Here is a 20611-nt window from a genome sequence, read left to right as displayed (position 1 = left end):
CTGACTCAATTTCTGAACATACACTAGGGCTGAAACATTGTCCCTATGACAATGGAACTGTTGCATTATATATGAACCCTTTAATATCACAATTTATCATATTACAGCTGAGTTATAAACATTCTATTTAGCACAGAAACTAAGAACAGCATTTCAGAGATGCATAGACCTGGGTTTCTATCCCAACTAGAGCATGCCCTGGCCATGTGATCTTAGGCAAACTAATATCTCTAAGTATATAGGATACAGGACTAATAATACCTACTATGAAGGGTTATTGAGAAGTCCAAACAAGAAAATATATGGAAAGCATCTAGCACAGAGCCTGGCACATAGTAAATACTCGAGTAACTATTAGTCTTAATACTAGGGTGGGGACTTTGCACCTGCCCCCTCCAAAGAGCACCAAGCACAGCCTCTTGTACACGGTTGACTGCTAACCATTGTGTCTACTGGTAAATGATTTAACAGAAACCAATTAATGAGAGAGAAAGCAGATACATTCAGACAGTGAAAGAGAAAGTTGCACAATCCCTGGACCAAATATATTGATACATTGCTCAGAGAGTGGGATTCATACCACTGGTGGTCTGCAAAATGATGTAAGGTGGAAAGTGGCCACATCCTAATAGCATTAATATCGTTAATCACTTAACCATTCTGATTAGTTGAGGGGAAAGTCTCAGCTTAGTGACAAAAATCTCTTTGACCCTTGTTTGTTCAGCAAAAACAAAAAAGATAATAGTATCTAGCGAACATTAAATATCATTTTGTATTGTATTTATCTTTTGGTTACCTTCTCTCTGTAGCAAAGTGATCCAGGGTTTTTCAAGAGTGATATAAAATTTCCTTTCAAAATAAATTTAAGTTTAAAAAAAAATACTAGAAATACCCTTAAGGAGCTTACAGAAGAGCAGGGATAGGAAAAATAAGTAAACATGCAATTACAATACAGTGTGATAAGTGATACGAAAAGGTAGAAGAGATGACATAGTGGCTTAAAAAAAGTTTTCCAATGTAAGTAACCTTGACTAATAAGTAGCAGTTAACCTCGTGGGGTGGAGGTGTCGGTGCAACAGTGGGCATTTCTGTGATAAGGCACAGACACAAAAAAGAGCAAACATGTAGAAACGCAGATAGATAGTTCAGTATGGCTGGAGCACAGACATGCAGGGAATAAAGAATCAGTTAACAGACTGGAGAGGTAGGCAGGGTCTGATCTCAAGAGATCTTATAACTCATTCTAGGAGATTCGGACTTTACCCTGAGGGCAATGGTGAGCCAATGAACATTTTCAGCACACTTACATTTTAGAAAGATAATACTTGCTGTAATGTTGACATTGGTTTTGAGAGAAGATGAATTAAGCAGAGCTAACCTGATTCCTTTATAGCAGACACCTCAGAGCCTCTGTTAATACATATTGTGAATTTGTGAGAGAATTATAGAGCATAAAGCCCTTTCCAAACCTAAAAAAATTAAAAAATAATAATAAATTTAAGTTTTTTTGAAGAATCCACTGTGAAGAAGCTCTGGGAATGACCTATGTTTACGATCATTTCCAGGCTGAAAATGATTGCAATTGATTCTACCACACTTTTGCCAAGAATTGGGTTTGGCTGGGCTCTTTTTGAACATCTTTACTAAATAAATAAATACATAAATAAACTACTATCTGAGATAGGGAATCACCTCTTTTTTTCATAAAGGAACTTTCTTCGTGTTTCCTGCAGAAGGTCCACACTCAGACCATCTTCTCTCCATGTTGTCCAGGCAGTAGTTTAAACTCGGGGGAAAGAGGTCCTGGAGTCACTCAGTCCCACAGATGGCTGCACCCGGTTAGCACACAATGCAGAGAGCAAACCCCATTCCTCCAGCTTCGAAAGTGACTCCTTTTCTGTGACTCCCTGAGGCTGGGATGTTTGGATGTCCTGGATTTTTCTTGTGGTTTTTTTTTTTTTCCCCCAAAGGAATTCTTCTTGATCAGCACCATGTTCTTTGTTTACCCCTCTGCTAATCTGCTCAGTATGACTAAAGAAAGGAGTGTTATTATCTTTAAGACTTGAAACCTTTCATTCTCAGAGAGAGTGGAGGGTTACAAGGGAGGGACAGTGGCCAAAGCCCATGTACCTCAAACCTCACCCGGGATGGCCTGGACGAGTGCCAGTAAAACAAAGTGCTGGTCAGCCCAGGGTGTTTGCACAGCTGGGCAGTGTTTGGGGACAGCATGGGTGGGGAAAGGGGACACAGAAGTGTCAGCCTCTGTCCAGTAGCATCATGCCATTGAGAGAAGCCTTAGGCAAGCAGATGGATTTAATCTAAGGGGACCGCTGTCTAAAGACTTTCCTGCCTCGATCCCCAGTGGGTGTGTTCTCAGTCAGGGTGCAGAGAGTTTCATTTCTAGATCTCTGTGAAATATAGGACATTAGATTGCTTTTTACAGAAGCGTCCCCCACCAGCAACCTTGTGAGTGTAGAACTAACTTGCCAGACATGGTGGGGAAGCGGCGGTGGGGGTGGTGGAATGCTTTAGTAGAGCCAGAATGCGCATGCGCTGAAACAACACACAAAATTTTCGATGTATATGCACTTTTTCCTGGTAGAGGATCCATAGCTTTCATCAAGGAATCGATGATGCTAAAAAATTATATACCATTGCCTTTCAAGTGCCCATGAGAACAAATTATCATTTAAATGTTGTTAAGCAAGCAAAGATACCCAATTTAGGCTAGCACTAGAAAGCCTTGGTCCTTCCTATGACAAAAAAACTAACTAAATTGAGACTCACGCATTTGTTCACTAGAAGTGCTCTCTTTCAAGACGTAAGATTGGATAGAACAAGATAAAAAGGAACAGGCTAAGCCAAGTCCAAAGGATCCTAAGAGACAGATGAGCTCTAGCAAGAGAGGAGGGTGGGAAAGCCAGAACAGCTGGCCCACTGGCAGACACGGAGAGATGACTGGGCACGAGGCACAGATCTGAGCACAAGTTCAGAGGCAGATGGGTACATCGGAGCCTCCCCAGAGAAAGGCAACCAGGAGAGTGAAGAAGCCGGAAGTCACGTCTCATGAGAAAGCAGGAATGTTGGGTTTAGAAAAGATTGAGAGAAAGGTGACAGGGATATTTATGACTGAGATTTTAGAATCTTATGACTTTAGATGTGGAAGGGACCAAAGAACATTTGTGCCATTGCTCATGTTACAGGAGAGGAAACAAAACCAGAGAGGACTGCCTGGCCTAAGGCAGAGCTGACACTAGAATTTGGTCTCTGAGTCCCTTTCCATCATTTCCAGCTGCCTCCCTGGGTGCCTGATGTGCAGGAAAGAACTAGAACTCATGAGCTGCCATTTCAGGAAGGTAGATCACGGCTGCATAAAAAGCGTTCGTATGTGGAATGGGACACTGAGTGAGCTCACCATCACAAAGAGTATTTCTGAGAGAGTGTATATTAGTTTCCTATTGCTGTTATAACAAAGTAACCACAAACAATGGCTTACAACAGCACAGATTTATTATCTTTCCAGTCTGGAGCCAGAAGTCTAAAATGGGCCAGCAGGGCTGTGTTCCTTCAAGAGCCCCTAGAGGAGAATTTATTTCCTTGCCTTTAATTTCTAGTAGCCAACGCCCTGCATCTTCAAAGCCAGCAGTGTAGCATCTTCAATCTCCCCCTGACTCTGGTTCTGTCATCTCATCTTCTTTGATTCTAACCTCTTATGAGGACCCTTGTGATCCACTAGTCCCACCTGGATGATCCAGGATAACTTTCCATCTCAAAGTCCTTAACTCGATCACATATGCAAAGTCTTATTTACCGTATAAGGTGGCTTATTCACCGGCTCTGGGGATGAGGACACGGACATCTCTGGGGGCTCTTATTCAGCCTGCCATAGAGTGGATCCTGAAAGGTGCGTTCACATTGGTACTGAGTTTAAAGCAGGCCTGACTTCAAGTCCTGGCTTCAGCACCTATTCATTGCCCAACAATTACCCCTTTGAGCCTCTGTCCCCTCATCCACAAAAAAGAATAAAATCTCAAGGTTATCATTATGAGGATTTGTGGCAATATATATAAAATGACTAACATAGAGTGCACCCTCAGTAAGTGGCAGCCATATTTGTTCAAGGAACTTCCAGATGATTCCCACCAGACAGGAATTCAATAGAAGACATTCCATTATTAAATTCTATAAGATTTGATAAAGTGACCTCCAAATTCTCTTCTGAGATTGCTAAAATAAAAAGGAATGAAGTAAAGGGGATTTTTCTCCCAGATATAATTGTGTTGTCTACTTCACAGATCCAGAGGCCAGGTAATTGCTTTTCTGGCTTGTCAATAGCTAACAGACCCTGCTTTTTTGCCCCCTGTGGTACTGCTATCTGATTGTGTCACCTAGATCTCTGGTTGGGTTTGAGCAAGACTGAGAGCCTGACCTGGTGTGTAATGATTGGCCAGGCCAGGCAGCTGAGACCAGCACGGGCTCCCACCTTCACATCTGTCAACATACCTGGCTGCAAGCAAATTGCTGCCCGTGACCACTGTGTGCAGGAGCTGGAGAGACCGGGAAAGGAAACAGAGGGGAACATCTCAATTTCGTGCTTGGGGGAAAAGTAGAAGCCTGTGTCGATGCTTCTTCCGAACATCCCAGAATCTCCAACAAGGATTGGAACAGTCTCCCGCCACCCCTGCTGAACCAGGAAGGAAGCTGAGGGAAGAATCCAGATCGAGAAGCAGCAATCAAGGTAGGTGATCTGTCTGGTCACAGGCCCTTCTCTGGAGATCACAAAGCAAGCACTTGACCCAACCTTGCAGCCAGCATGTCTCGGATGATGTTCATCTGAAGGAGGTGTGGTCGATGTGGGCGTATGTCGGGCAAATCAAATCATTTGTCCTGCAACGTGTTCTGAAAGTGGGTTGTATTTTTCTTCCAGCTTCTCTCTCCTTTGAAAATTGCTGCTGTTCTTCTACACATTTCAAAAGTTTTTAAAAAATCTTTCATTATAAAATATCCTATTTGTGATTTGTTGAAATTCTTCCATCGGTCGTGGCTCTGCAAACATGGCTTTGTTCCAGAATTTCGTTGCATGAATTCTTTTCACTTTCAAGATACACCAAAGAGGACAGTTTGCAATTATTCTGAGGAACGCACAGTTCATGCAGAGGCTGTAAACCTCAGAAGACAGGATATCCCCGGAAGCCATGTGCATTTTTCTGCTTTGGAACCTAGGGAGTTAAAAGTCTTGAAATTGCTGGAGCAGAATCAAGCCTATTTACCTAAGCTTATCACCCCAGGCAGCAGGTCAATCATTTACTGATGCCAGGCTCTTTCCTACCTTTGGTGGAGGACCACTAAAGCCCTTGCCTGATTCGCTCTAAAGAATGGACACAAGGCAACTTAGAAGATACATTTCTCTGAAGCTATAGCCGGTATTCTCTCCAGACCAGAGTACATTTTTACCCTGCCCAGAGTAGTAAATGCCACAGGGTCCCTCCCAGCTCGATAATAAATATGAACAAGATTCACACACAAACTGGGTATCTGATACCACCTCAGGCATAAGAGCTCATGACTTTGGAGAAACTTCTCTTGCTGCTGGAAGTCTATAGGGAAGAAATAGACTAGCTCTAGAATGTTATTATTCTAGGGGGGGATTGAGGTTGTTACATAATCCTCAAAAAACATGGAATTTTCCCCTCCAAGTCTACACATTCCAGAAATATGTTATTCTTAGTGAACATGATCCACTCTTCTTTAGGCCTGAATGTAACTCCTCTAGAAACATTGTCATATTGTCACAGCATATGTCTGTCAGGTCTGTGCAGTGGTTCCTGTTTTTATAATTATTAGAAGCCTGGTGGTAGGGAGGCCCTATTTTTCTGAACTCCCTTTAGGGAAGGGGCTGGGCCATGTATTTGATCTGGTAATGTTTGACACTATTTTTTTGGGGCTGTGTTGGGTCTTCGTTTCTGCGCGCGGGCTTTCTCTAGTTGCAGAGAGAGGGGGCTCTTCGTTGCGGTGCATGGGCTTCTCATTGCGGTGGCTTCTCTTGTTGCGGAGCACGGGCTCTAGGTGTGCAGGCTTCAGTAGTTGTGGCACATGGGCTCAGTAGTTGTGACTTGTGGGCTCTAGACCGCAGGCTCAGTAGTGGCACACGGGCTTAGTTGCTCCGTGGCATGTGCGATCTACCCGGACCAGGACTCGAACCCATGTCCCCTGCATTGGCAGGCAGATTCTTAACCACTGTGCCACCAGGGAAGTCCCAGTGTTTGACACTATTTTTGTCAATCATTTATGGAACTGAAGTGACTCCCCTCTGATGAGGTTTGTGGCTGGAAGTTTTAAGTGGCTCCGGCAGTTAACTAGAGGCAGGAGTTGAGGCCACTGAGAGTGCAGCCCAGGCACAAACCCCATGTGTGATTTTCGATGAATCTGGGGTTAATTCCCAGGAATGTGGTGAAGAATTATGAGAAACTGATAGATTTCTGTGACGATATTAAGCTCAGTAAAATGGTAAGTGTGCATCTGGCCGGTTGCCAGAGAATTCTTGGAGATAACGATGGAGGTGGTTTTGAAGAGGGGGAAGGGTGTCAGTGCATTCAAATGCATTGGCCAGATTTACCCACAGTCCTGTAGGCTGTCTGTCCCACACTAGGTCTTACCTATCCTTTCTGTGCAGCATCTGGCTCGAGGCCAAAACTCTGGTGGCCCCTTGAACGAATACCCAGCTTTTCTTCCCTCTTCACGCATATTGGATGTTAGGTGGAGGGAGATTATTCTTGAGATTGACTAGACTAGATAGACAGTACTATTCCTTTTACATTTCAGGAAGTTAGAACTCAGAAGGTAACTAATTTGCCCAAGCTCACTCAATCAGAGGCTGAGCCAGGATTCTACTCATTTCTGCCTCATTCCCAACCCACTGGTTTTCCCAAGTGGCCATGGAATTAAGCACATGCAGGAGCTTAAATTGGGTCATGGGTGGGAATGTCACTGAGGAAAGCAAGGCTGACTAACAAAGTCAGTGGTTCTCCACTGGCCCTTGGATGTGCCATGCCCTGGGCCAGTTGGGTACCACTATAACCAAAAGGCCAGCATTGACTAGACTGGACCTTCTTTGAGGGGAGAAAGGGGAGGAGTGGGTGAGGAACAAAGGGAAGCGTTCCCAGCTCTAGTGGTGGCAGTCACTGGGGTCTTCCCAGTCCCGAATATTTCCTAAAGAAACCCAGGCAATTCTCAGGCTAGATCTCTGCCCCATTCCCTTCCAGAGATTCATGAGCCTCAACTAAAATACAACATCTGCACTATTTCCAGGGAAAAATGACACCATCTTAATCTTTCTCTGAAAACTGAAGAATTTAATTACTGTTTCACTTCACCTCAGCTAATATCCACTCATCTAAATCCAATGGATTTGGACAGAAAGACGCTTGCACTATTTTTCAGATACATCCTAAAAATTCCACTAGCTGTCTGGCAGACATTCCAAAGCAGCCACAATTCCTGAGCATTTACAAGATCAAGATAAAGGAATGCCATCATGAAATGTGGTTGGCTAAACAACTTTGAACAAAGAGTTTCTTCATTTTTACTGACCCACCTCATACATACCTAAGAGTGTGATAGCAAAGGCATTACAAACAAGGATTGCATCACCAAGTCCACTGAGTGCCCTTTTTTATACAGCTGGCCCCGCATGAACTCTACTCAAATGCTATCATTTTTGTTAACTTAGGATAAACAGGATAAAAAAATGTTTTGTTAACATTAGGATAAAGAGAAAAGTTGAAGCTGAAATATAAGGACGAATAACAACATTTCACCTTTATCCAGTGCTTCTTAGGACCAGGAATTGAACTATTGCTTTTTTGTCCTCATTTCTTTTTCATTTAATCCCTATAAGAAATTTACAATACTTGCTCAAGTCACAGAGCTAGTGAGATGAGGTGAAATTTGAGTTGGAGCCTATCTGACTCCAAAGCCCATGTTCTCTACACTCCGGGAAAAATACTCACCCAACAGTATCTATACTATTTGTATTTTAAGTGTAAAAGACTAAGGAGTCCTTTCTAAATTATTTGCTTGGATCCTCAGAGTATATATTTATGACACCACCACCCCCATGGTATCCTTGATCCTATACAGGTATAAAAATCTATATCACAATGGTTTTCCTCTCCTCCAGGAAAGTAACCACAAAACACACACACACACACGCACAAACAATTGCCCACAGGTTAGCACATTTATCCCTTTCTGAAACTGTAAGAGAAAATTGTTTTTCTCTCCTGGTTCACAAACATTGTTTAGTTTGTTTGATTTTAATGTGACATACAAACAAATTTTTTATGCATTGTACCAGGATTTTTTTGATGTTTACTTCTGCAAATTTCTGTCTTTGAGAAAGCTAAGTATGTCAAAACTTTCCAGTATGGTTTTATTTAATCTTCATAAGAGCCCTGTAAGAGAAGTGTCATTTTCTGATGATATAGCCTTTGAAATAAGGAACCTGAGACTCATTCAAGGTGTGTCCTTCTCAATATCACTCAGCTGGCACGTCCTAGAGGGTTTGGGACTCCAAATTCTTTGCTCTTTTTTTCTAATACACAAACAGTTCTCTGGATTCCTAAGGCTTAAAAATGGTAAGAATGGGACACACAGCTATTTTCAGAAATTAAAAGTGCCGAATGACTACACAGTCTGTTCTCAGGCTACAGAGACCCACTCAGATAGTGGCTGCTTTGGGCTGGGATTCTATCAAGTCAGTATGGTAATGTTGTTACTCTAATTAGATTTTCATTGAGTACTGGAAATGAAGACACTAATTGTTACTTAATAAAATCTGCCTCAAAGGCAAAAACTTTTAAACCCACGTGCCCACGAGCAAAGTAAGATGTCAAAGAAATTCTTGCTCGGAGAAATCAGTGGTAACAAATCACTGTCCCCTAATCTATTCCATTCCTGGGGGACAGTGTATGTGAGTAGGGCTTACAGAGCCCCCGTGGTGTCTCTTGATATACACAAGTCCTCTGTTGGTTAACTCTGTAACCAGATGAATGTCTCACGAGTCAAGCAGTTGCCAAATAGTAGGAAACATAAGGAGGTTGAGAATCCATCCTAGATGTAGTCCCAATACCTATAGAAGCCAACTAAAGTTACAGGAGGAATTCTTGTGCCCTATGAATTCCATTTCAGTCCTAAAATGCTATGAGGAGTCAGAAAGCCCTGTATCAGCTGTGAATCTGGGTGGGGACTAATTTTTTTACTCCTAATGCTTTACTGGGAACTGCACTTGGTTGGTCACCTGAGTCTCCATCCCATGTGGCAGTCTTGTTGTCCTGTCCTTGCCTTGGGGTTAATACACATCTTCATCACAACTTTTGTCCTCATTTCTGTGACCTCAGAGGCTCTAAGGATATTGGTGCCGGAGAACCTATAAGCTTTGGGCAATGAGAAAACAGAACGAAACTTCTGCCTCTGCCCTGCACCAGCTTGAAAATTATTTCCCTCCTTTCTACAGTTCCAAGGTCAAGTTTCCCTTGGGAGGAGCTAAGAAACTAAAGGTCACAAAAGCTGGCAATTCACCATGCCTTGGAGGGCTTCCCAGAAAGCAAAAGGAAAATGAGATTGTTTTCACATAAGACCTCTGTATTTGGAGGACAGGATTCAAACAGTTTGAATTTGCAGTTTCACTGTGCACTTAGGTAACCCCCATAAAGTCCAGCGTGTTTTTTTTTTTTCCCCTAAAGCCAAAGCAATATCAAAAACCTTTCCTGCAAAGAACTCTAACTAGGCAGAATTCTTTTTTATCATCGCTGGGCTGATGTTTTCAAGGATTCATTTCTTAAAATAAGCCTTATATGGTGCATTTAGCTGGAGCTCTTGTTTATTTCTGGATAATGATGGCTGTCATCCATGGGACCTGCTCTGTGGTGCTCTCATTAGATTTCACAAGGTAAGCAGCTGGAAACTTGTGGTTAGTATGTGAGCGGGTAGCAAGAAGAGAGAAAACCCAAAGGCTGACCAGAGATGTTGCAGAAAGCAGGCTTCTCTCTGACCAAAGGAAAACCCGTATCTCAATTCAAAGGAGATGCAACCTCAAGTTCAAACATATGTATTCCACAACACTGAGCTCTGCTTCCTAGACAGGAATCCCGAATATAGGCAAGAACCAATGGCTAACCTTTCCCAAACCTGACTGTTCTCTACCAAAATTCATCTCTTTTTGTTTCTCTTTGGAAAATGGAAGTGCCCCTGAGAAGAGGTATTATTATAGAATGTAGTTGTGTTGGTAACTTGCAATCCAACAAATAGAACATAAAACGTAGCCCAATGTAGACATCCCGATCCTGACCCCACCAGTGTCTTGCTCTGCGCCTTGGTGCCGATTTCTAAAGTTCTTGCTGGTGACTCAGTTTCAACTCTTTACCATCTGCATCCTTCCTGTGAAGAACCACAAACATTTGTTAACAGGTCATCTTCACTTCTGCAATAGTCACCCACTCCTTCCCAGAAACATGGTAGGTGCTATTTTTGAAACAGGATTAAATAATCTTAGAGGTCTTAAACTTCTCAAGTGAGCCAAACCACAGCCTCCTTAAAGTCCCCTGTTTGGGTCTCTTTGTGTGTATAAATACACTTCTAATTATTTGTAGAGTACTCTGATGATTACGAGTTCTCAATAAATATTCCTTGGTGATAATAAATTAGTAATTGACTGTAAATTGAGTAGAAAAAAAGTGATTTATTAAAAAAAAAAAAAAAGACTTTGGAATTTCCAGGGATGACTAGCAAACTAGAAGTATTCACTGTGGTGCGGAGGGAATGGTGCATCTCTGACCTCCTGCCCCTCCCTACCCCACCTCAGCTGCCTGCCCAGGGTTGCTCACCCGTTGCTGACTGAGTGCCTGTGCTCATGTCCCTTCTTGTAAGCTTCATGAAAGGCTATTTGCAATGAAGAGAAGGCATAACGAGGAAGAAGAATGCATCAAAGATCTTCCCCGAGGCCCCAAACTGAAAGGGCAGTTTTCTTTAGAGAGGCTCTCACTTCGCTCTTATATTCTGCAGAGATGAATGATCATCAGGATGACTGACAGAATTATGACGTTCCATTCCGAGCACTGATATTTTTTATTTTTAACCTCAGGTTATTTTACTCTGCTCTCCTTTTCCTATAAAAAGGAAAGAATAATGTTGCTCACTGTGACATTGTATGAGAGAAAGCTGCCCAGGGCAGTACTGTTCAAAGGAAACTGCTAATTGCACCAAGCACCAAGGCATGACGGGAAGTTCTCATAAAGAAAATGTGTAGCATCCTGGCACACACCAGTTCACTTTGTCGCCACAGACCATGCCCAGGGAGCTCTAAGGCCCTGAAGAACCACTCTCATAGGTAATGGCAAAGAACCTCTGGTCCAACAAGAAAAGCACTCAAAGAAATTGGGCATCAGTGGTCTGATGTTTCAGTAGCAGTCAGAGACTGCATCATCTTGCTGCCCATTTTTGTTCCTTTTTAAAGATGAGAGAGGGAAAGACAACATTAATTATAATCACTAAGGGTTATCTGGCAATTTTCCAGGTGATGAGGGAATGACTTGAATTCAGTCAGAATAGACCAATTTCCTGACAGCATCTTCAAGTGACTTTCTATTGTTCTCAGCAAAAATCTTACTGAGTTTTCACATTTCTCAGTTTTGATTCTATTCTAATATCTAATTGACTTCTTAGGTAGTCTTTTGGGGAGAGGGGTGTGTAACACAATAAATAATGCTTACCTGATAGTCTACATACTGGCTACACTTACTTTCTAGAAGCCACAAAACAAACCATGGAAAGTCACCCTTGGGTTGCCCACCACATACCTTCAGCTAAGGCAGGTTAGGAAGAGAATAGACTTATGATTCAACCATGAACTACCTTTTAGTGAGGCCAGAGAACCAAAATGGCCTATGGTTCCAACAATCATTATCAGTGTCAAATTTTGGCTCAATGTAGACCTCAATGTACTCCCATCAAGTTAAAAAAATAATAACAAAACAGGCAAGGTGCTGAAATATGGGACAATTTCATATATTCTCTAATGTTAATGACCAAGTGGCCAAACACCAGTTGGCGCCTTCATAGCTTTTTTTTACAGGGTCAGTGAGCACACCTTGCTTCTTGAATTGAACTGAATTCCTAATACTGAACTAGATTCTCTAGCCCTGCCAGTTTTCTAGCAGGAGGAAAAGTGTTTCAGAGCATGAGGCACTATGGAACTCTGTTTTCCTACTTTCAAAAAGCCATGTGGCCACATATACACTTACCTCTAGTCCTCATTCTACCCCATGAGTATCCCATCTGTGCCTGAGAGTCTGCTAGACAGTGAAGGTAAGGAAGGGCGTAGCCAGCAGAGACTTTCCAGAAGATGCAGGAACTGTTCCTGATAATCCTGTTTTTCACTGTGCATTACCTGAAAGGGAAAAGGCAACATTTTGAACAGAGGAGACTTTCATGCCATAAATCTTCAGGCATTTGTAGGCACCAAGTGTTTTACTGTAATTGCAGTGGAACAAAAATAATTTTCACGTTTTGTGTGTGTGTGTGTGTGTGTGTGTACAATGTATGGAAAGAATTTTAATATGAGAAAGGCATTAGATCAATTTTGTGAAAAGACAAATCTTTTGTCTGGTCTATTTCTGGGTGTGGGTTCCACAAAATCTAGATACTTGCTTAATTCCTGGAATTAATTAGCAAATGTCTGTCCAAATCATGGGCCTTAAAGACTTCCATTGATAGCACACCCCCTTCTTTAAAATTGCTACAACACATTTTGATCATTTTTAGAAAAGGCAAACTACAAGAACTTTTGTCATGTAAAAACTTTTTTGAGATATCTAAATGAATGTCAGGGTCAGTTAATAATACTGGAGTTCAGATGTCTTCAAGTAACTCTTGGCATGCTAAAGTTTATATCCCATTACCATCTTATTTTACATGATCTTATAAGTAAGATTAACTAATGAAATTCAAGTAAACTGATAGATTGATACAGTGGCCTGAGCGTTATTTGGCTACATGTATGCTTAACCCACTCTCCAGACATATTTTTTTCTTCTACAGACAGGCACTCTGATTATGTCGTAATCTTTGGCTGTTCTCCAGAGAGGAGGGTCACAATATTTCTCCTTTAAACCACTATCTGATAAACCTCCAACTGGGATACTACTATTTTCACATGCACTTATCTCAGAAGCTATGAGTTCCCGCTTGACCCAAGCCAAGGTCATAATGGCATGTTGGAATCAAATATTTTCCATTGTTCTACCATAGATCCAATAAAAAGACATTTATGGAGTGCCTAATGTACACTTGACACTGTGCTAAGCACTACAGATACAGAGATGAGTAGCTCACAGTTCTGCCAAGAGAAGACCAGCATCTCGTAGAGCAGATGAACTAGTGAAGGAGCCAAGGCAGCATGGTGTGAAGCTGTAAGGACAGTGGCAACTGAACACAGCACAGAAAAGTTCTAGATAGCTGCTCAGGAAGACTTTCAGAGGAGTTGAGGTCCAAGTGGTGTTTTAAAGAAAAGGAATTAGAATTTGCATCCTTCTTTTTTAAGAATTCAGACTTTGAAGAGAAAGCTGCCTCCTTTCCGGAATTTGTCTGAATATCTTAAAGAAGGGAAAGTACAGGAGCGGAGACAGTTGTAGTAGGCATGGCTGAGCAAGTTTTGATTGCACAGAGAAGGAAGGTAAGAGGGTCCAGAGGGAGCCTTCTAATTAAAAGATAAGAACTCGAACTTTACCCTGAATCAGAGCCTGTACCTAATTCTCAGCTCTTGAACCTGGAGCCTTAACTTAGAATCATTCTGTGCGGTCCAGGCCCCACGTGCTCTCGCAAACCCTGGGGACTTTTGCCTGGTGAACAGTAGTGTTATAAATCTGAGCTCTACTCAGTTATGATTTGAACTTCATTTATCCTGGGAGCAACTTTTAGGAAGAACAAAGAGCCAAGCACTGTAGAAATGGCAGTGAGGGTTCTGACTTCAGCAAGCAGGCACCATTTAGGAAGCTCAGGGTTAAAGAATAGGGATGACCCACCTGGCACCCAGCCCAACAGCCTCCATTAACATCCAAATCCAACTCCGTCTTGAATACCACACATTTTAAGCAGGATACAAGCCGGAAGGGCAAGCTTAGTAGCTTTCACCCTAGCCTGGTTGGAAATCCTTCTTAAGTTGGCTTAGGTAAATATTTAGTATGTAAGTGAAAACTTTTACCACCTTAAACAATTGGCCTGTTTCCTGAAGTTGGGCCAAGAGATTGTTGAGTTGTCGGATTCTTTTAGAAACTCAGATTATAAATCAAACTTCTGATGGACCAGCTTTCATGTTGGTTTCATTCTTTCATCCACTGAAATAAAGAATGTAAGTAAAAGCTAATTAGAGTAGATTTGATTACATAAATACTTAAAACTTCTTTTACAAATATTATATGCAAAGGTAAAAATAGAAACAGTGACCCAGGGAAGTATATTTGCAACATAAATAACAGGCAAAATGTGACTATCCTTAAAGAGTATTTGCAGATCCATACCTGCTCTAGGGAATACTCCAGTTGAAAGTTGGGCAGAAAATGAATTGGCAATTCACAAAAGAAGAAAGGCAAATGACCTATAATCATATGAAGAGCTGTTTAGCCACACCAAAAAAGAAATAAAAGTAAATTTAAACAGTGAGATAACATTTCCATTTTATAAGATTGGCAAAAATTGGGTAACACCGGCTGTCAGAGAGCGTGGGAGACAGGCACATTCACACACTGCAATGGTGGAAGTGTGAATTGTTGCAACCACTTTTTTTTTTTAATAAATTTTATTTATTTATTTATTTATTTTTGGCTGCGTTGGGTCTTCGTTGCTATGCGCGGGCAGAAATTGAGACACAGATGTAGAGAACAAATGTGTGGACACCAAGCGGGGAAAGCAGCGGGGGGGTGGTGGTGGTGGTGTGATGAATTGGGAGATTGGGATTGACGTGTATACACTGATGTGTATAAAATGGATGACTAATAAGAACCTGCTGTATAAAAATAAATAAAATAAAATTCAATAAAAAAATTAATAAATATTTAAAACTCCTTTGCATTTTTACAAAAAAAAAAAAAAAAAATCACTGTATGACATTCGAAGATGTTGGAGAAACGCCTTCAAAGTTCTGAGAAGACATGATTTCAACCCGGAATTCTATACCTAACCAAACTATAAATCTGGACACTTTCTGGTAAGGACTCTGAAATGTTAACTTCTATGCACAATTTTTAAAACAAGGGCAAAACCCTAGTTCACTTGATAAACTTTCTGCATCATGTAAGACAGTGATGTTTAATCATTTTACTACTATGAGTTTATTTCCATGAATATTAAAGAGCTGGAGTATAGCAAGCTGTTACATTCATGTATGTTATTTAGAACAAAGGTATTGTAGGTATTTACATATAAAAAATTTTTTAAAAAATATAATATATGAATACGGCAGGATTGTGATGATAGCGCATGAATGACTGACATTTTGCTAAAGTAAATGACTTAATGTATTATCTCTTCCAAATATACTTAGATTTTAAAAGAAAAGACTGAAAGAACACTGCAGAGCCAAAAGCAAGAACTCATCAGCCACAGCAATGCCAGGGCAGAGGAGCCTAGGGACCATTATTTGGTGACCCACCCCTGAAGGTGGCTGAGTTTCCATTGCTTAGATTCCATATCCATCGCCCTCCCCACGGAAGCTTCTGACTCTTTTGGGTCCCCAGGTAACCCCTCCAGCAGGGAAGAGAATGTGAGGACCAGTTGAACTGAGTGTTCTCATTTGCCCACAAGTTCCATTTCTCCTTATAAAGTAATGCATTTAGCAATATGACTTACATGCCGATATCTTTATTTTTACTTCCTCCTCTTTCCCTCTACTTTTTTAATCTTCTTAGATTGCATCTTTCTGTGTAATCTCAAATCTCATTTGGAGTGAGGAAAACTTTATCTAAATAATACTAGTCACACTAATCTCGGTTTCTTGTGAGATTCACAGCCTCCGGAGCCTGATCACCTACGGGCACATGGACACACTGGAGCTTCTGGTCCTATAGTCAGGGTTCTTGGTGCCACAAACAGACAGTAACTTTGAAGCTCTAAGCAGAAAAGGAATTTATTGGAAGTATGTCAGATAGTTCACAGAATGGCTAGGAAGGCTGGAGAGAAGCACAGGGAGGAAGCAGAGGGGGCAAAATAGAGCCAAGATGGCACCTCAGGACAGTCTATTCAATATGCTAACACTGGTGTTGTCACCACACAAGCCCGCTACAGTTCCACCAGCCGCACCTGGACTCTACCTTCCATCAGAGGCACCGAACATAATCTCTAAAGGCCCTGGACATTTGCATGCCTCAGTGAAGACTCAAAGTCTTAGGCAGATGTAGCTGATAGCCTGAGCTGCCTGTGATCTAGAGAAGGAAACCTCTGGCCCCTGGGACCTGGGTCTCCTTACAGAAATTCCTTGACATAGGAAGCAGGGCAGGCAAACATCAGGAAAGTCCAGTTCACTTGGTGACCTTCTGTGGCTCTACCAGAGCAGCCTTCCATGCTCCTCTTTATTGTTACCTCATTGCTCTCATTAAACTGAGCAGTTTGCAAATCAGGATATTTGTGTTGGATTAATTATATTTACATAATATGTACTTTCTACTTCTTTCAAAGTCAGACTTTAAACATAAGTTTCTCATTTAAAATTTTAGTGTCTATTTATTTGTACTTCTAAATAAACCTGGACAAGGCTGAGGAGTCTTCCCTGTTAAATTCTATTGGAACTTAAGTTGCAGATTACCTGTGAGTTTCTTTCATTTTAAAAAATCCATTCTGAGGATAAATTCAGAGAGGCTGAATGGTCTAATGCAATCAACCACAAACAGTGTAAGATGCTTATTTTATGAATTCTTGAAGATTTTAAACTGTGATAGTACAAATACACTGAACTGCTTAACTTAAGAACCCAACAGATGTCACTGGTAAATTCTAGTAAAAAACAATCTGTGGGGAAACAAACACATCTGATTTAGTGATGTATGAAAGATGATGTCAGTAAGTATAAAAAATAATTAATGTCAACTGTTGATACTCTTTGTACTAAATTATATTCTTAAGCAAGATTTTTATGTTTTATTGGGTCTGACTTCACACTGCCCTATTACAATAACATTCCCAATGTTTAGTTTAGTCTCCTTTACATTTACAACATCCTGGAGGGTGGTGGTGTTAAATTTAATTTGTCAACCTATGTTAATTTTACAAGGATCCAGATCAAACTGCTGTATAAACAAGAACTGCCTTGCAGAGGATTTTTGGCGATGTGCTGGAGAAGTCACAGCTGAACTAAAAAATATGCCGCTGGGGTATTTTTCATTTTTCCCCCTATGATTTTAATGGCTCAAATGAAAGAGCTGTTTTGCTTTAACAATAGAGTCCTTGTTGAAAGTCCTTTAAAGAGCTGTTCTACCACCCTGAAACAGTCTAATTAAGCCATTAATATAACAAAGATACCAATAGTTGCTAAACCAAAGAATACACTTCCATCTCACAGTAGAAATTAAAGGTGATGTTTTTTCAGCTTGTAGCTTGATTCCCAGTTCAGAGAAAGCCTGTCCATTAGACTTTTTCTTTTTTTGCAGAGAAACATCATTAATCTGTGAGACTTACTACAATGGGATATTATATTCCTCAACAGAGGCTGTTATTGAAACTGCATATTATCAAGGCAGCTGTCCGATTAAGTTTTTATAAAGGATTAGGGGGTTATATGAGTACCTAACAGCTGCACCAGATAGACTAAAACTAGGGTTCCCGAATCGTATGCTTCTTGGTATATGGAATGAAAAGATATATTCTTTACCAATGCAGTGAGATATTAATATTTAAAGGGAAAATTAAATTAGAAACAAAACCTCATTCCTCTGAGTGCAAAGTATTGTGTGAATACAAATGAAGAATCAACAGAAGTATATAAAATGTAGTCCCTCCTCTTAAGGAATCCACCATAGTCTCAGTAGGCATGAAAATTTTTGAAACATTAAAATATAATTAAAGAGACTTCCTTAGTGGCACAGTGGTTAAGAATCTGCCTGCCAATGCACGGGACATGGGTTCAATCCCTGGTCTGGGAAGATTCCATATGCCGTGGAGCAACTAAGCCTGTGCACCACAACTACTGAGCCTGCACTCTAGAGCCCGCGAGCCATAACTACTGAGCCCACGTGCCACAACTACTGAAGCCTGCGTGCCTAGAGCCCGTGCTCTTCAACAAGAGAAGCCACCGCAATGAGAAGCCCACGTAACACAACGAAGAGTAGCCCCTGCTTGCTGCAACTAGAGAAAGTCCGCGTGCAGCAACAAAGACCCAATGCAGCCAAAAATAAAATAAATAATAAATAAATTATAAAAAATGTATATAATTAAAGATTTAAGTGAAAGTTTGAGGCATTGAAGAAGTTAGTGCATGAGGAACTGCTGAACAGGTTAAAGAAGGGCCAGAGGTTAAAGAAGAGAGTTGATGGAATTATCAACCAAGACCTCTGAGAAAAGCCATCAGGATTGTCTGAAGAGTAATCTGTTAAAGTTGGAAGAGACCTGGGAGATCACCTCCTATTCCAGTGCTTCCTAGACTTATCTGTTGAAAAGGATCATATGAGAAACCCCCTAAAAATGAAATTCCTGGTCTTTCCCTCAAGCCTATTGAATCAGATATGCAAGGGAATATATGAGCCCTCTTTTACATATATGTAAATAATTTTAAACTGGCTCAGAGGGCCCAAGAACTGTTTGTTTGTATTTTTGTTTGTTTATTTGTTTTTTAAAAATGCCTCAGGTGATTATTTTCAACTGGGAAGTTTGGGAAAAACTGTTCTAAAAGTCAACCTTGTGATCTCAGAAAGTGAAACATTAAACAAATACCAAACGTAAGAAAAAAAAAAAAAGCAGATGGAGACACAGATGTATATGTGAGTGTGTGTGTGTGTGTGTGTGTGCTTGTGTGTGTAAAACAAATAGTAATCCCCTTGGGATTACACAAGAAGAGAAAACTTGCGCAAGGTCCAGGGCCAAAGAGCTCTGGCCCAGTGTTTTTCACATAATAGACCCTCAAGAAATACTTTGTATTGACTGAATTAAAAATGAAGCAAGGAACAAAGCAAGCTGTAACCCTCAAGCATTTCATGACCTATTTGTTACCACCCTATGTTCAATTCATTTTGTAAAACCTCTGGTGGGAGACACAGACCGTGACTCTTAAAGAGTCTCTTGTGGATTGTGTAGCAAGACTGGGTCGAAACATTCAGTGCCCGGGAAACATTTAAACACCAAGGAGGTAAAGAGATTTTGCTGCAACGAGGTAGAAAGTTGAAATTTAAGGAAAGGAGACTCTGAGCTGCATCTCAGAGAACATATCCAGATGCTTATTAGATTGTGGTAGATTTTGCTAAAGCATGTGATAGAATGAATTGTTCACAAAATAATTTTAAACTGGCTTAGAGGACCTTGAAGAAAATTACTTAAAACTAACTCAAGCCCTCAGCAAACCACAGAAACATAAACCACCGTATGGGGGATAATCTCACTGTGGCAGGGAGGAATGGATGACCTAATGCTTCTCCACCAGCTCCCACCCTCACCGCCTTCATGCCCTGGTTCTCTCTGCATTCCTCTAGTCGGTGGGAGTTTCTAAAGTTTATTGCATAGATATGTATGTGCATTTTTTTACCAAAGAAATGCCTATACTCATATCCTAACACATTCTAAAATTCTACTATCCTCTTTTCCCACAGAATCCCCACTTTTTTAATATTGAATTTGGGAGGCACATTAATAAGAAGTTGATTTACAAAACAAAGAGATAATGTTATGACATTAATAGTTTATTTCTTGACTTTATGAGTATATATATTTTAAATACCAGAATCAGAGTTTACTAGAAACATCAAATTGTCATTAAATTCTTTTCTAACAATATATTCCAAATGCATTTTTTACTGTGGGTATAGCTTGAATAATCCATGGCTTGACATTTTTCAAAGGATTGAATCCATAGGATGGGTGAGTAAACAATCATGATGAAACCATGAAAATGGTTTTGTAATCTACTAGACACCGGTGAGACAGATGCAACAACCTGTACTTTGCCAATGGGTCTTATCAATGTGGGGCCTGCCCGGGGCATCTTTAGGTTGTAAGCGTCACTCATGATGCCAGGAGTAAGTCTGCAGAGTTCACAGTGAAGTTCAAGGAAGAAAGAAAAGGGAAAACTTAACGGCTTTTCAGAGCTGATTGGAGTTAAAATGTAATTTTACATATCTATTTATTATATATTTGTCTCATATATGAGTATATATATCGGCAGCAGGGAATACTTATTTTAACATGTAAGTTTACTGTTTGAACCAACTGAGTTTAAGATGGCAAAAAATAATAATAATAATAATAACAGCTACTAAATGCCAACATTAAACATTATCCAAACCAGTCTTCATAGCAACTCTATGTGGTGATTATTTTATCCCTAATTTATAGAGAAGGAAAGTAGTCTCTAAGAGGTTAA

General features: G+C 40.7%; 1 protein-coding gene and 1 long non-coding RNA gene across 20 annotated transcripts in view; one reads left to right on the top strand and one right to left on the bottom strand.

Annotated features, from left to right (window-relative positions):
* Nucleotides 1–20611, bottom strand: part of LOC309659947 — an 83855-nt gene that overhangs the window by 4304 nt on the left and 58940 nt on the right. For 2 of the 7 annotated variants that reach the window (XR_014263050.1, XR_014263051.1), the window contains 2 exons: nt 14261–14390; nt 5227–12445 (listed from right to left, as the gene is read on the bottom strand). This is a non-coding gene — a long non-coding RNA (uncharacterized lncRNA). The other 5 variants (XR_014263049.1, XR_014263052.1, XR_014263053.1 and 2 more) reach the window with 5 other exon arrangements.
* PHLDB2 (pleckstrin homology like domain family B member 2) overlaps nt 4504–20611 on the top strand; it is a 228114-nt gene continuing 212006 nt past the window's right edge. For 12 of the 13 annotated variants that reach the window (XM_082460141.1, XM_082460129.1, XM_082460139.1 and 9 more), the window contains exon 1: nt 4602–4738. The gene's annotated coding sequence lies outside the window, so the exon portion shown is untranslated. Of the gene's footprint in view, nt 4739–20611 lie in introns of all 13 variants that reach the window. The other variant, XM_082460130.1, reaches the window with a different exon arrangement.

The sequence above is a fragment of the Balaenoptera physalus genome, assembly GCF_965194825.1.
Source record: "Balaenoptera physalus genome assembly, chromosome: 4".
In the NCBI taxonomy this organism is placed as follows: Eukaryota; Metazoa; Chordata; class Mammalia; order Artiodactyla; family Balaenopteridae; genus Balaenoptera; species Balaenoptera physalus.
Note: the sequence above shows the minus strand (reverse complement) of the source record. Positions and strands in the feature narration are given on the sequence as shown.